The 16,620-nt window shown below is 55.5% G+C and overlaps 1 long non-coding RNA gene across 1 annotated transcript in view; it reads left to right on the top strand.

Moving 5' to 3' along the window:
* The first annotated feature begins 9,901 nt into the window (after positions 1-9,901).
* LOC141374504 (uncharacterized) overlaps positions 9,902-16,620 on the top strand; it is a 64,350-nt gene continuing 57,631 nt past the window's right edge. Inside the window, exon 1 of the long non-coding RNA XR_012381439.1 lies at positions 9,902-9,985. This is a non-coding gene — a long non-coding RNA (uncharacterized lncRNA). The remainder of the gene's footprint in view (positions 9,986-16,620) is intronic.

Raw genomic sequence — 16,620 nt, 5'->3', positions numbered from 1 at the left:
AGATTTTATTTATTTATTTATTTATTTATTTGAGAGAGCGAGAATGAGAGAGAGAGCGCATGAGAGGGGGAAGGGTCAGAGGGAGAAGCAGACTCCCTTCTGAGCAGGGAGCCCGATGTGGGACTCGATCCCAGGACTCCAGGATCGTGACCTGAGCCGAAGGCAGTCACTTAACCGACTGAGCCACCCAGGCGCCCTGACTGATCTCATTTCTACAGTGATCCCAGGAGGGGCAAAGCTTCCTTGTGATTGAGTCTTCTCCTGCTGTCTGAACTGACTCGCTCCCTTTGCACTGGATACTGCTCTGCATCAGTGCGGCTGGGCAGGGCTGTCTTTTCAGAGCCAACCTAGGAGCTTTCTTCTACTTTCCAGGCCAATCCTGAGTCCGTGTCCAGGTCTCCCGGCTCCTCCGGGTCTGAGGACAATTATTGCCAAGACTGCCCTAGCCTCGGGTCATGGCATCAGCCTCGCCCCTCCCCTCCCCTCCCCTCCCCTCCCCCCCCCTCTGTCTCCCCAGGGCAGCTGGGACAAGCAGGGGCTGAGTGGATGGCCTGGGTCAGGGGAGACAGGGGTGGTGTTTAATTCATTCACTGCCACGCTTGCCCGAGTAGGCAGCGGGGGCGGCAGGATGCTCTAGGGAGCTCTTCCCCCTACTCAGCCAGGCACCACTAGTGCTGGGAGAGGGGCAGGGTTTGGTGGGGATAGGACTGTGTTTCCACCCACTGTCCCTGTGGGGGCAAGAGACCTCCCCTGTCAATCCTTCCACCCAGTTAGAATGGGACAAAGGCAGCAAGGGGGGTTGTAGCCAGCCTCAACGGGAGAACACATCCTCCTGGGAGGGAAGCCAGTGGGAGAACCCGGACGTCATCTGGGAGTGAGAGCCCCAGCTCAGCTACCAGCGGTCTATGACTGAGGCAGGTCGTATCCTGCGTGGCCTCAGTTCCTCCATCTGTAATGGAGGGGAGGACAAGGCCTCTTCTAGGTCTGGGATTCCACAGCTATAATTCCTGCCCCAAGGCACGGCCGGAAACAGAGCAGGATGGACCCCTGAGCCCTCATGGGATGTCCAGCCCTGGCCAGAGATGCTGGTGCCAGAGCTGGTACCCACGGCCCGGCCAGCCCCCTGCAGACGTGGCAACGGCTGGGTCTCAGCGGGCGAGAGGCCACACTGATAACTGACTGCCGCCGTGGGGACACTGGCCTGGCCTCATCAGTATGCAGTGCCCGTGCAGAGTGCTTAAGAAAAACTTATTAATTTCCCCTCCACAAAGACTGAGGGCTCCGCAGTAATCACAGTATCAAGTTGTAATAATAATAATAAAAAAAATCCCTCCATTGAAAATAGCAGTTGGGACTCTGGAGAGTTCAACAGGAAAAGATTGTATTAAGATAAAGGAGATGATAGCAGAGCAGACATTAAAGGTTGTCATTGTCTGGTAAATCACATCGAGGAGGCCCCAGGACTGCTGTATCCCCGCGAGGGAGTGAGGACCCCACTCCTGACCTGGTTACACACCCACCGGCCTACTTCTGGCCCGCCTCCCTGCCGCCCTCAGGGCTGGAGAAAAGGCAGGAATCCCAAGTCCCTGTGACCTGCAGCCGGCCTGCGGACCCTCATTAGGGGCAGACGGAGGGGACGGGCTGCAGATTCTGAAGACAGAGCTCTGCCCTGGGCACTCTTACCGTCTAGCCCGATGGTGGGGACTCCGGAACATTTGTCAGCAGCAGAGGGGCCTGGGAGAAAGGGGCGCTTCTGGGTCACCTGTCCTGTTGGCATGTTCCTCGTGGGGACAGTAGTACTCGGGCCTGAAGCCCCCGGACACTGCCCTGACCTGCCTCCTAGACCTAGGCTGATTCAGAGAGGGTGTCCCGACTTGCCAATGGGGAGGGCAGTCCCGGGGGAAGAGCCCAAAGGATCCTAGTAAGGAATGATCAGCATGAAGCCACATACACTCAGGCCCTTGCCCCATGGGGCTCTCACTAAGTAGTGGGTGGGCTGGGTGGGGTGCAGCGCAGAGCCAGGGTGCGGTGGGGGTCCTTGCTCTATGACATCTTCACTTGGCCAAATGGGAGGGTGTGCAGGCTGTAAAATGCAGTCTGAGCTGAAAGTTCAACTGGACTCAGGACGTGAAGTTTCCAGCTGTTAATGGCTGGGCGTCCACCTGGAAGAGTGGGGTGATGATGGGCTTCCCCTGTCATTACTGAGGGGGCATTGCCATGTGAGGTTAAAAGGACAGACTCCTTGGCTTTGAGTCCTGGCTTTACTATGTATTAGCTGTTCGTCCTTGGGTAAGTGACTTAACCTCTCTGTGCATCAACTTTCTAATCTATAGAATGGTGGTGAGAGTGTCTACCTCACAGGGTTGTCATGAGGATTATCATACATGAAGAGCTCTAAATAAAAATCTGCTCTTATCCCCCAGTCATCCTTACCTAAGGTCATGTAGTCCGTCGGTGGCCAAACCACATCACCGGACCACTTTTGGTCTAGCACCTTCTTTCCCCAAGCTACTTTCTTGAGGAGCCCACAGTGGCAGCCAAGGGCTTGGGCTTTGGAGCCCAGAATGCCCAGGGTCCAACTCTCAGGTTCGGCTTCGGCAAGTGACTTGGCTCATCACACTCTCAGCTTCCTCTCCTATAGAATAAGGAAGGTGAAGCTGGGGGTACTATGAGTAACTCAGAAAGGGGCAACCAAGGCAGGCCGCTTCCTTGGGGTCTCTGCCTGTAGATGTCAAGCCCAGTGGGGCAGGGTTCCTTCCCCTGGCCCTCCAGGTGGTATCTGTCCCTCTGCAGCTGTAAGCCTCGGGCACCGGGGACCATTCTGGAGTTGCCCTGAGTTTATGAGCCTGAGCGGAGAGGACCAGACATATTAAGTGTGATGGGGTTGTGTGGAGATTAATGTGAGGCTGGGTGAAGTAGCGAAGGCAAGTTAATATGCACATTTAAGGAACGATTTGAGTGTGAAAACATTTAAAAGGAATGCTAATTTCAGCAGGAGAGATAAACTCTGGAAAGGAGACCCTGCAGAGAGGAGAGCTGGGTGGGGTTGGGGTGCAGGTGCCAGATGGCCTGCTCTGAATTCAGCCTCACGGGGTGGTTCTCTGAGGACCTCTCTGTGCCCAGCTATCTCTAGGAGTACAGGCCTAGGAAGACCCAAAGCAGAGACTGGGGTTCATGGGTGACCCTGGACCCTGGAAACTTCTGGAAGTAGGGGTCCTGGTCTGCATTGTCAAGAACGGGAGCAAACCCAGGGTCGAGGGGCAAAGTCAGGGTAAGGGCTGGGAGGGCTTCCTGGAGGAGGTGTTGCTCGGACTGAGCCTTAAAAGATGGGTTACAAGGAGGATGTGGGACCTTTTGGAAGTTGGACCGTTCATCCAGGGGGTCCAGGTGGGATGGGGCAGCCTGAATACAAGGTGAGGTCCAGGCTTCTTCACGCTTATGTCCAGGCTCCAGAAGGGTCCTCATGAACAAGCTAGAAGGAGGCCAGGAGTAGCCTCGTCTTCCTCGGGGAATTCTTCCGCTCCTGGAGCCTCTGGAAGGGACCTGCAGATTCTCTGCTCCCACATGCTGCAAATGTCACATGCCCCCTCAGTCCTGGAGGCTGGACATTGTACTTAACCTGCACGCTCCCCACTTCCTGTCCAGGGCTGACCCTTCCTGCCAGAGTCTCATCCTTCAGCACTAGCAAGTATATCACCCAAGATTTTCCAGGGACCCTGAAGCTCCTCTTGGACTCCAGCCCATCCCATCCACTCATCCAGCTTAAAAGTGGGGTGAGCCCTTCCACCAGCTTCTTGTTCCTTCCATCTCCACCAGAGACCTGAGTGCTGAGGACATAGTGCTTGCAAAGCTAGCTGGGATGAAAAACCTTTACAAGTGCCCAGTGTGGTTATTAATAACGTCTCTCGGCTCCGAATGCCTCTTTAATTCCTCTGCTTAAACCACTCAGGAATCCATAACACTTGCCCCTTAGCCTGTGGTTATTCTACTCCCTTAATGGCCTTTTATGGAGGGACCTTATTGAAAGCTTTTCCCCAGCCTGAGTAAATCATGTCCTCTGGGTCATCCTTGCCTGCAGTTTTATTAACTTCTTACGAGAAGTCAGAAGGACCAGAGGGAGGCCAGTGTTTCCTCTGTGTTCTGTCCCGCCCAGACCCAGCACTGTCCCTTACCTGGCTGGGGTCCTCAGAGGAGGCGGTGGTTGGAGCCAGACCTTGAAGATCAAGAATGGTTGGGGTGTCCCAAACCAATGCCCCTTCCTCCTGTACTTTCATCGGTCAGTCTTTCTAGGTGTGTAGGGGCTGGGAGGCCACGTAGTATGAGCTGGGCACAGGGGGAAGTGGGGACAAGCACCAGGAAGGGCAGTATTCACATCAGTCACCTGGTGCGTCAGTCACCTGGTGTGTCTGTCATTTAGTGAGCCCTAGATTTGACAGTAGGGAGGGGGAAACAGAACCAGAGCAGGACACTGGGGCCCCAAATTGGGAATTGGAAAGGGTAAAGGACCACACCAATGCAAGATGTTAATAATAGGGACAACTGTGTGCAGGGGAAGAGGAAATACACTGAAACTCTCTGTACTTTCTCCTCAATATTTCTCTAAGTCCCCAACTGCTCTAAAAAAATCGTCTATTTAAATTTTTGAAAAAGGCAAAGGAGACCCCAGAAAGCGGAGATGCCTAGAAGAGATCAGGGGTCCCCCTGGGGGCCTGGGATGACTTTCAAGGAGCTTGTGTATCTCTCTCTCCTGCCCCAGCAGGGAGAGGGGGCCGGGGAGGGCTGGGAGAGGTGGAGAGGATAGAAGTGGGGCTGAGGTGGGACTGGGGTGATCCTGGGGGGCAGGAGGGGGTTTCTCAAGGGAGCCTGAACCCACCTCTCCTGTCTGTTCCTTGGGCCAGTGGCAGAGGCACTGGCAGAGGAGGACCATTTCGGACGGATATCCAGCTGTCCCTACTTGTCCCAACTCTAAACCTCCCAAAAGATGCCATCTCCTCTTTTCTGGGCTGGTAGAAATTCTTTTTTTTTTTTTTTTTTTTAAGATTTTATTTATTTATTTGACACAAAGAGAGAGAAAGAGAGAGAGAGCTGGGGCACAAGCAGGGAGAGCTGTGGAGGGAGAGGGAGAAGCAGGCTCCCCACGGAGCAGGGCGGGCTGGTAGAAGTTCTGGGCAGCCCCCCTGCCAGCTCCGGAGCTCCGCTGAACTTTCTCCCCACCGAGTGGGTTATAAACCATCTTTATGACTGCAGCAAAAGGAGGCTGGAGGAAGGGGGAAGGGCAGGAGGCAGGGCTGAATCCCACTGTGGGAGGGGCCCTGTGTCTTTCTCCAGCTGTCTCCAGGAAGGGTCTCAGAGGGGTTTCCGGCCCCGGATGACCAGGAGTGACAGAGGATTTTGCAAATGCTCTCTGGAGCCTAGAGAGACGGATTCCCCACGAGTGACTCTGAGGAGCCACTGTCCCTTATGTCCCATCATCTGGGCCCAGAGGGCTGGTCATGGGAGGAGAGGCCTGGGAGTCCCCTGTCCTTCCCCCACTCCAAGAAGTGGGGTGAGCGCCAGACCTGGGGTTAGATTAGAGAGGCCAGTGGCAGGGGAGAAAGCAGGCTCCGGCTGTCCCTGGCCCCTGCTTTGGCCAGCTCTGGGCTTGGAGCTGAAGGCCCGTTCTGATGCCCCCACCCTCTCTCCGAGTCCCTAGCAAGAGTGGCTAGTGGGCTCCGGCACGTGGCCTGTGGCAGGCGATATGATCTCAGTCCCGCCTCACAACCACCTTCTCTAGATGGGCGCCCTCTTCCTAATGATCATCTGTTGCTCTATCCCTACTCTCTGCCTCTCAGCCCTGATCCCAAGTCACGGGGTAATTGTTGACTTGTTGCCCGGGTTCCCTCTGAGACTGTAAATTCCTCTTGTTTGCTGCAGCATCCCCAGCATCCATGCTAAGTCCTGGCACATAGTAGGTGCTCAGTAACGATTTGCTGAACACATGAAGGGCTTGATTAAGTGGATAGGCTCAGAAAGGTAAGTTGTTTTTTCAAGGTCACCCAGCTTGCATCTGGTCAAGCTGGAAGTCACAGGCAGGCTGTGGATAGCAGTCTTGAGTTCCTACCCACTCCCCTGTGCTGCTGGGAGGAGCGGGACCCCCAGGCCCAACACAGGAGCCAAGAATAACCGGCGTCCCGTGCCTTCATTCTCCTCGGCAAAATGGGTTGAGCTGCTCGCTGGTGCTAGGAGCAGAGTGGGAGTCTCCCCTGAGCTGCAGCCGAGGTCCCTCTCTTCTTCCCTCCGGGCAATGGAAGACGTGGCTTCCCGACCGAGCTGGGAGTAAGAGTGAGCCGCAGCTTGGGGAGGCAGAGGAGCAGCCCAGGACCCAGCGCCCGGATGGGGGGCTATGCAGAAAGAAAGGCCACACTCCTCATCCCTGCCGGGAGAGGTGGGAAAGGCGGAGAGGCCAGGAACATCTGTGCCGCCTCAGCCGGCTCAACCTGCCAGATACGCCCCGAGTCCTAGGAGCCTCACTCCTCTCCCCGCTGGTGAGGGTCCCCACACCCTGCGCCTGTGCAGCGCGGCTGGCCGCCTCCTCCCCCGTGACCCAGTGGCCAGAGTGATTTTGGAAGAACAAAACTGCCGAAGACGTCCAGTGGCTTTTCCTTCTACTTACAACACAAACCCAAAGTCCTCTTTGTGCCCTCTGCCTGATGTGGCCCCTTCTTCCTTCTCCAGCTTCTTCTCGGCCTGGGACCCCTCCTCCACCTGCCCATCAGGCCAGCCCGGCCCTTTCTGCCCCGGGGTAGCCCGGGCTCGATGCTGCTTCCCTACCTAGGCCCTTGCTGTCCCCTCTGCCTGACGCACGCTCTCCTCAGATCCTCGCAAGGCCGACTGCCTGTCATCACTTAGGTCTCGGCACAGATGTCACCTCCGGGGAGAGCTCTCTCTTGACCTCCTTGTTGAACGCAGCCCCGGGCACTCCTGATCTGCTTTTCATTTCATTTCATTTCATTTCATTTCATTTCATTTCATTTCATTCACTTACTGGTAGTTTCCTCACTTCTCGTCTGTCTCCACTGGAAAGTCAGCTCCGTGAGGGCAGAGACTGCATCTGTTCACCGCTGTGAGCCCGAGGCCTAGACCAGTGAGCATGTCATAGTCGATGCTCAATAAATGTTTGTTGAATGAATGAATGAGCCTTTCACCTCTGGTGGGAGCTTCCTCTGGGGCATCCCTGCTGGGCAGCTCAGCTCCCTCCCACCCCAAGGCCTTGATATGCCAATACTGGGAGGTGGGGAAGGTGGGGGAGGGAAGGGGGAGCCGGGCTAGAGCTCCCAGCCCAAGTGCTGTCCCCATGGGTGCTGAGCACTCCAAGCGAGGTGGATGCTCCTGCAGCCGGCAGCAGCCTGGGGAAGCAGTTCCCTATTAATAATGGCAGTGGCACGTGTCAGGAGGTGGGGGGGAGGGAGGCGGCTGTGATGGAGAGGGAATGATGCCCCCACTCCCACACCCCGACACGCACACAAGCCGGGCTGGACACTGGTGGGGAAATGGCACCGTATTTTCTAGAAGACAAGAACATCACTTTTTTTATCGGGGTTGGCTTGTAAATGGGTCTGTGGCTAATCCTGGGTCCTCCCTGGAGAGTTCCGCCCCAATGGGTAGACCCCACAAACCAGTCAGGGAGAGAGGCAGAGGGATGTCCCCTTCCCATCTCTGTCCTTGGCTGACCGGGCCCCCACAGAAGCCCCAGCTGAGAAGGGAACAGTATGGGCCCTGGGACTGGAGACGGTGAACTTTGCCTAAACTCCTCTTGACTTCTACCTCTGGGGGCGGAACTGAGGGACAAAAATAAAGCTGAGTATGGGAGGGAGGAGAAGGAGAAGGGGGGGCGGGAAGAGTACAGGCTGCTTCGTGGCAGTTGGGGCGTAGACAGGGAGGCCTGGATCAGACCCCACACGACACCTGGCTTCGCCCTAGCCCTGGAGTGGGCACGGGGCGGGGGGGTCGCTTCGGGGAGCCAGCAGAGCTGCTGACAGAAGCAGAGTTGAGCTGCTCTCTCCTGATCAAAACCCCTGTCACTGTGATTTTTAGGGGAAACACAGCACCCCGTCGCCTCCTGAGACACCTCTTGTCCCCAGCAGACAGTAGGTCTCAGTAGCTGTGAAATAAGGGTGCTGTGGGCAGCCCCCACCTGAGGCTCTGGCTTCTCACCCTGACCCAGATGCCTTGACAGAACCCCTCAGTGGCCCAATCTGTGGCCGTCCTGGTCCCCTCTCCGTTGCCTGCCTGGAGCCCCCGCCCCTGCCGCTGTCCCTCGCCAAGCCCCTCCTCCCTGGGCCTCGACCCCAGCTTAGTCTATCTTTAGACCCAGCCCCTGCCTCTCACTGGGCTGCCACCCAGCCCTGTCTCTTCTCTGAGCGCTGATCCTCCAGCCCGAGTCCTGTGGCCCTAGACACGTCTACACTTCCATGATCAAGGGTCTTTGAAAACCGTTCAGGTGCTCTTCAGAAGCCCCAGCCTCTCATCTAAACAGTCTCTGAGCATACCCACAGCCCAGCCCCGTCCCTCAAACCCAGACAGGCCCCCAGCCCCGCATGCCATGACCTCCCACGGCTAGGGGCGGCCTGAGGTCGGCAGGCAGGTCTGGAGGCTGCTCATTCCGTCCTGAGCTGATAGGGAATGTCATTATTAGCAGGTTCCTAACTGGGCCATACTTCCTGGCTGTGGAGGAGGTTGTGCTCCTGTGTCAGAGAAACATCACGCTCCTCACACCTCCCTCCCTGGGGGGGCACCGGGGACACCCCCTAGGGTGCTTGTGAAATGCCCTGCTCCTCTGGTGCCTTCCAACCGCCTCTATCTGGCACCCCCCTCTGCTGGGTTGGGGTGTGGGTGTCTAGGGGTGTCACTGAGGGGCCTTACACATTTTCAGCCCTCGGGCCCCTTCCATCCGTTGAGATGCCCTCTCTGAGCCTGTCTGTGAGCCGCTGTGCCTTCGCCCAACCCTAGGATAGTCCCTGTGACCTCATAGGTGGGAACCCGCATTACACCTGGTGCCAGCCCAGGTAACAGGGATTCAGAGATGTCAAGCCATTTGCCTAAGGTCACAGAGCTAAACACGGGCAAAGCCAGATCAGGATCTGGGTTTGGGTGGCCCCGACCTGAGTCCTCGGGGCTCGCGTTGCCCCATACCTGAGTGGGGGGGGACCCTGGGTGAGCATTTCTAGGTGACAGAGCCTGGCTAAGAGGTGCAGGGGAGAAGCTGGGTCTGGAGCAGGGTGTGGGGCTAGACACTGTGATCTCCTCCCTCATGACCTAATCACCGCCCAGAGGCCTCACCTCCCAATCCCATCAGAGAGGGGATTAGTTCAACATATGGATTTTGGGGGGACACATTCAGTCTATAGCATGTAGTGTGTATGCAGTGCATATAGAGGGCGCTAGAGTGCATATATGCTGTACATAGGATATACGCAATACACATGTGGTATATTCACATATGGTTAGTGTGTATCTAGTGCACATGTCGTACACATATATGATTAGCGTATACAGGGTGCTCAACGGTGATGCTCCTCCTGCCTGGTTTCTGGGGCCACCTCCACACTAGGGAGGTACGCCCCCCCTCCCTGCCGGAACCACTAGCCGCCCCCGCCCATGGAAGCAGGTGGAAACCAATTTTTATTCAGACTAACTTGTTATTGAAACAACTTGAGTTAGCTTCAAAGTAAGTTAAATGAGCAGAGATCGTCTTTCCTTGTCTCATCAATCAAGGAGGCTACAAAGAAGGCGGGAAACAAAGAGATCACAGGAGCCTGGCGAACAGATGGGCTTGCTTGGCCCCGAGTTCCCGCCCGAGGAGAGGGGCCGGTTTCTGGGCCAACACGGTGTGCTGGGAACAAATCTCTTCCTTCCTCTAGCTGAAGAGGCTGGTCCAGCAAGCCGTCCCCGCTCCTGCTTCTGCGCTTGCGAGGAAGAAGCTAGCGTCTCCGTGGCGTGGGCGGGTGTAAGTCCGGGGCCCCTCGTCCTCCGCAGGCCGTGGACATGCCCAGAGCGCCCTCCCCGCCTGTTGGGGGTGGGCTACACTGAGGGGCAGGGGGGACATCTCCACGGTAGCTGGTTTGGGGGTGGCAGGGTGGTGTCTCCGGACGCCTGTGGGGAGATGTGAATTTTCAAGTGTGGTTTCGAAGCCCAGCTGGCCGAGACTGCTCAGGGCTGGTCCATTGCGCTCCGAGTCCCTGCCTGTGCGTGTGCGTGTGCGTGTGCGCGAGCACGTGTGAGTGCCTGTGAGCATCTGAGCATTCTGTGGGGTCGGGCCTGGAATACCAAATGCGCTCCTGATAAAAGGGAGCCGCTGGTTGCCTGCTGTGTTTCCTCTAACTACGGGGGCTGCCTCGCCTTTGTGCCAGGCTGCCTGCCGCTCAGGGAAATGTGGGGGCTCCCTCTCCTGTCGCAGCGCTTGGCTGGGAGACCCCATCTCCCACTCCCGAGGCTGCCTGGAACTCACTACCCAGGGCCGGGTCAGAGCACCTGTGGTCGGTGAGCGTTAGAGACTGAGGCCAATGCCAGTTGAAAGATGGGGGACCCGGGGGGACACACCAGGAGGGGGCAGGTAGGGAGAGACTTCGTGAAGGGGTAGAAAGTGCCAGGGGCCCGGAGGCTGACGGAGAGAGCGGCTCCCAGGGAGTCAGATGGCCCGAGAGGGAGGCAGGAAGGCCCAAAGTACTGAGCAAGAAAGATCTAAGGCGAGGGAGGCCAGCAACAAGCCGGGAAGCTGCAGGGACAGAGACAGGAACCAGGGAGCGAGGTACAGAGCAGGGACAGCGGGGCGTCCAGCTGCGGCTGCGCGGAACACGTAGTTCTGATCCCTGCCACAGTTTCCTACGCTTAGAGGGCTGGTGGGGAGGCCTGCTAGGCTGTGATTACTTTCTTTCTTTTTCTTTTTTTAGAGATGGATTTATTTTTATTTCAGAGAGAAAGAGAGAATGAGCAGGACAGGTAGAGGGAGAGAGAATCCCAAGCAGGCTCTGCACTGAGCATGGAGCCCAAGGCTGGGGCCTGATTTGACCATCCTGAGATCATGACCTGAGCTGAAACCAAGAGTCAGTCACTTCACCGCCGGAGTCCCCCAGGCGCCCCGAGGTTGTGATTCCAACCAGGTCCTGGGGATGTCTGCAGAGAAACAAACTCAGCGAAAGGCCTCTCACCAGCCATCACCTTCATGTCACTTTTGTCTTTGGAAGAAAGAGAAGTAGGAACTCCCGAGGTGGATTTCTACACAGCTGAATTTCACGTACTCCCCACCCCACACCCTGTCTTCATTGTTCTCCGCTCTCTGCCAGTCTTCGTCCCCCAGCTGTGGGCCAGCAGGGGGGTGGCCTCTCTGACCGTGCATCTCTGGCTATAGCTAGGTCCCCGTCCTATGTCCTACCCGCATCTGGAGTGCCCGGGTCTCTGCCCCCTCACCCCTCACTCCACCCCACCCCCACACTCCTGATGACCCCTGAGCCCCCTGCGGGCCTCCTCTCCGAGTTCCATCCCACCTCAGCCTGATGGTGGCTCCTTCCTGTGGTCTCCTGGACAGCCTGCAGAGTGACAGAGCCCATAAATCACCATGGCGGGCGGGGCCCCAAAGAGCTGACACAGCACCACCCTTGGAACTGGGGTTTGCGGGTGTGCGGTGAACTGTAGGGGCACACAGCCCGGGACTTCTCTCCCTTCCCAGTTCAACCAAGCCTCTTGGTGCCTTGTTGGAAGCTCTCTAGCTGGCCTTGCCCAGGAAGGTGGGGTGAGAAGAAAGAGGTCAAATATGAAGCGAAGGGGATTTAGGTTAGGCTGACAGAAGATCTTACTGTGCCAAGGATTATCATCCGCCAGGCGAGACAAGGGAAATGGTGAACTTCCTTGGCATGGAGTTTATAAAATTTGGAAAGATTCTGTCTGGTGATTTAGATATAGTGCTGCCTGGAGACAGGGAGATGGACTCTATGACCCACTCAACACAGAAACTTCTGCTTGGCTTGGGTGGACCCTGGGGGTCCGAAGACCTCGATTCCGGGCTCCGGAGGCCACAGAGCAAGGAGTCACACAGGATGGCCTCAGATCCTAGCTCCCCTCCGACCTGCTCTGTGCTTTGAGCGATCACTCCCCCTGGCTGGTCTTCATCTGTAAAATGGGGACAGTCCTGCCTCACAGGGGGTTACTGTGAGGGTTTAAAGGACGGCGTATGTAAAGCGCTCTGCATGGGGCTTGGCCCAGAGGACTCTCCAGAAAGTTCTCTCTAGAAAGTTCTTATAACCGGGCAAATCCTCAGCCTTTCTATACCTCGGTTTCTTTCCATAAAATTGAATGCCTGGGGGCACCTGGGTGGCTCAGATGTCTAAGCGTCTGCCTTCGGCTCAGGTCATGATCCCAGGGTCCTGGGATCGAGTCCCGCATCGGGCTCCCTGCTCGGCGGGGAGTCTGCTTCTCCCTCTCCCTCTGCTTGTGCTCTGTCTCTCTTTCTCTCAAAATGAATAAATAAAATCTTAAAAAAAATTGAATGCCTGACCTCACTGACCCATTCAATGCACATCTCCTGAAACCCTGCCCCCCGCCAGGTCCAGTTCTAGGCGCTGGAGATAGAGCAATTCACACAACAGACAGCATTCCTAACCTCATGGAGCTAATATTCTAATGGGGGGTGACAGACAAGAAACATATATGTACTATGAGAAAATGAGACAGGATGAGGGTGATAGAGAGTGATTGCGTAGGGAGAGGCTATTTTATAAAAGGTGGTCAGGACAGGCCGCTCTGATGAGGTAACATTTGAAACAGAGACCTGCAGGAAGTGAGGGAGTGAGCTGCAAAGATACCTGGGGCAGGAGCGAGTGTGTGGGCAGCAGGAACAACAAGTGCAAAGGTCCTGAGGCAGAAGTGTGCTTGGTGAGTGTGAGGAACAGCAGGGTGCGGTGAAAGTGGTTGGAGTGGAGCAAAGGAGAAGAGGCTATTGACGAAACATAGCCCGCTGTAAGGACTTAATCTAGTGCCCCAAGGAAATGCCATGCTCGTGCAGAATTTTGATAGTGGGGTTCACCTGCATCACGAAGGCCTTTGGTTCCAACATCCTGGAGGAACCGAATTTCCTGCCTCCTCTATTTGCTCAGGACCTGAAGACAAGCACGTCTGAGACTCCATCCCCTGCTTACCATGCCTGTTTCTGGCCTGTAGAATGTATGGCTTTTTAGTAACAATTAAAAATAACTAAATTCTTCATTGCCATAAGTGAGAGAGGACTTTAAAGCATTCAACCTTGCCCCAACTTGCAGCCTTACCTTCATTTTGTAAACACAGCAACAAAGCTCTGGAAGGTTCTGTGCTTGCTGGAGATCATACGGGCCATATGGTGTGGAAGAAAGGGATTTCACTGACCATTGATTGATGAGCAGCTTTGTAAACGTGTATCTTTCAAAATTACACACACACACAACCCCCAAGCCCAGAGTGACACAATCACACGGTCCCTCCCCTAACGGCCATCCATCCCCAAAGGTATCATAAATGCTGAGAAAGTGAACACATGGCCTGAGCACCACCACCTCCCAGGCCACAGCTGCAGCAGACATCCCTAATCAATCACAGGGCTCTTCTTGCTGAGCTCAGATGCAGCCTCAGAATTCTGGAAAGCCAACATAGGGTTGGTTCATAAACATTTTTTGCAGGGGCTTGGGAAACAGCAACAACCTCCTCTCTGGACTTGGGACCCCATTCCTTGAACTCCAGGCAGCTTTCTCTGCCTGATTTATAAACTGACCACAACTCTAGGATATGAGACAGAATCAGGGCAGCTGCCAAGGGAGATGGGGCTTTCCAGGTCCAGGGGCCCCTGCCCTCCCCACAGGTGTTCAGAGCAGCTAGGGGCTGTTGGAATCCCTCCTGGGATTTGTTCCAGTTATCAGACATGGATCAGGCTTGTGATTGGTGAACCCCGACAAGAGTACCTGCTGTTTAATGAGCTGGAGACGGAGGTGGCTTTTGCAAGCAAGTCCTTTCCTTGGCTCAGGTGTACAGATCAGATATGAAACCAGGAGAACTGCCTGGCCAAGCATGGTAACCAGAGGGAAATGAGCAATGCTGATCTGACAGAGAAAAATAAGGACGGGGAGCAGAGAGCCTGGGATGGAGAGATGAGGGATATGATGGCGCAGCCTTTGCCAGATTCCAGGGCTCTGCTGCAGGCTTCCCAACCCCTAATGTTGTTTCAGAGGGGACCCCATTTTATCATGGGCTCCTGGAGGTCCTGAGCCCTTGTTTCTGGGGTCTGTTGAGAGCAACAAGAAAGGTAGAGTAATGAAGTGGAGACAGACCTGGGTTCAAATTCCGGGCCTCCAGTCACAACCTCAGATGCCTTGTCTCTAAAATGGGCTTCATAGTTCCCCGAGGAGGGATGTAAGGCTCCCAGCCTTTCCCTGCCTTGTCACACATTCTGCAACTGAGCTTCTGGCAGGTGCTAGACCTGGCGTTTTACCTTTATCGATGGGGTTCCAGTGTGTGTCTCTCTCAGCTGGATCCGAACTCAGGTGGGAAAGTGGCGAGTTTATTTAGTAGGACCTATTAAACTTTAACAGCACCCACCCCATGAGCTTGGTGTGAGGATGGAAAAAAATGATGGGATATTTATAGCCATCTCTCCCCATCTCTATCTCTACCCTCTACTGTCACCCCTGACTCTAGCATCGACACCATCTGTATACCTTTGGACCCAGCACAGACCCATGCTCAGCCTCATTTCATGGGTCCTTCTTTTCCAGGCTCTTCCTCTGATGCCATTGTGGGAGGCGCCAGAGAGCATTCCACTGCCTTCCTCCAAGAATGGAGCCATTCACTAGGAGCAGGGACAGGGGCAGCAACTCCCTGCTCCCCAGTCGTGGTTTGGCAGGAGGGATTGGCTCCCTGTGCAAAACCAGGGCTCAGACAGGCCAGGAGACAGGGTTTTGGTTTTTTTTTTTTTAAGATTTTATTTATTTATATATTTGAGAGTGCATGAGCGCGCGCGAGAGAAAGAGAGAGAGAGAGAGAGCGAGCGAGCACACGCATGAGCGGAGGGGAGGGGCAAAGGGAGAGGGAGAAGCAGACCCCCCGCTGAGCAGGGAGCCCTACGAAGAGCGCCGTCCCAGGACCCTGGGGATCATGAGCTGAGCCGAGGGCAGACTCTCAACCGACTCAGCCACCCAGGCGCCCCAGGAGACAGTTTTAATTTAACCCCACTCCTGCTACCAACAGCAAGGGGCCTGGGGCTGCAGGCTCTGAGGGAATGGGTGAGAGGACACAGTCTCCCAGAAGTCAGAGAAGCAGGACTAACTCCATCACTATCCCAACCATCTCCTGGTATTGACGGAGGGCTGTTCTGTGCCCGGCATGGTGCTGGCTGTCAGGGGCTGACTAGTACTATGCTCTGGATAATAAAAATCATGAGAATGCTCTTGGTCCACAGTCCCTCTTAGAGAACTTTGGGGCTATATGCATTTCAGATTCTGAAAATTTTCCAGATTTTAGAAATGTAATGTCCTATATATTATGGAACACTCCAACATATTCATATTTTTGTAGCAAAATACATATTAAGAGTTCCAGCAAGTGGATAAATAAAGACCATAAGTACTTCCAAGGTGAGGTTAGTTCAGGTTCTGCTGCCAAATGAGTTTTGAAAGCCTTTTGGTTTTCAGAGCTTTGGGGGTGTTGGAACCGTGGAGATGGAACCAGGGCCTGTCCGCTTAGTGAGCCCTGGGCAGGCGCTGGGCCAAGCACTTTCACTGGATGAGTGCATTAAATCCTCCTACCCGCCCTAGGAGGTTGGTTCTGTTTGTATTATTTCAGCTTTACAGAAGAAGTCTGGGCACAGAGAGGTTCAATAACTTGGCTAAGGACACACAGCTGGCAAGTGGCAGAGTCTGGACTCAAACTGAGGTCTGTGGGGTGCCAAAGCCCGCCATCACCCCAGAGTTTACAGTGCAGTGTGTGTGCTGGGGTAGGGGGACATTAACAAAGAGATCCTTACAATCGGATCGAGTGAGTGTGGGAAGAGGGGAGTCCAAGTCCCCAGGCCCTGAGGAGGCGCGGAGGCCAGCTTCCGGGGTTAGGGAAGGTGACTCAGAGGAGCTGGCGTCTCCCTATCTACATCTACCTGGAGACTTGAGGGGTGAGCAGGCACTAGCCAGGCCTTGGTGGGACATGGAAAAGTGTTTCAAGCAGAGGGAATAGCATAAAGGGCAGGAGAGAATGCATTAGAAGTCAGAGAACTTAAAGAAGTTGCAGCCTGGAATTGGAGGAGGGGTGGGGGCTGAGGGGCAAGTAAGGGTCAGCCTCAGGAGGGAAGGGGGGGCGCTTGGGGGCCAAGTTGTCCCTCCCCCGATCCTTGCGGGGCCCCACGCTGGGCAGAGGTCAGGTCCTCCTGCTCGCTGGATCTGGACAACAGGAACCATGCAGGAGTCCGAGTGTGCAGCGCGCGTCCCCTCGGGCTGAGGGCGGGGGTGGGGAGGGTCTCTGGGGCACACGCGCAAGGGGGGCAGGATTCCTGATCCCCTGATCTTTCCCGGGGAGCCCCTGGTTAATCCTGGCTGGCTGGCCAGGCCGTCAGGGGGACACCTCCTCCCTCTGCGA

This window comes from Callorhinus ursinus, unplaced genomic scaffold (assembly GCF_003265705.2).
Source record: "Callorhinus ursinus isolate GAN/ISIS: 27379988/994484 unplaced genomic scaffold, GSC_fseal_2.0 scaffold18, whole genome shotgun sequence".
NCBI classification, from domain to species: domain Eukaryota; kingdom Metazoa; phylum Chordata; class Mammalia; order Carnivora; family Otariidae; genus Callorhinus; species Callorhinus ursinus.
Note: the sequence above shows the minus strand (reverse complement) of the source record. Positions and strands in the feature narration are given on the sequence as shown.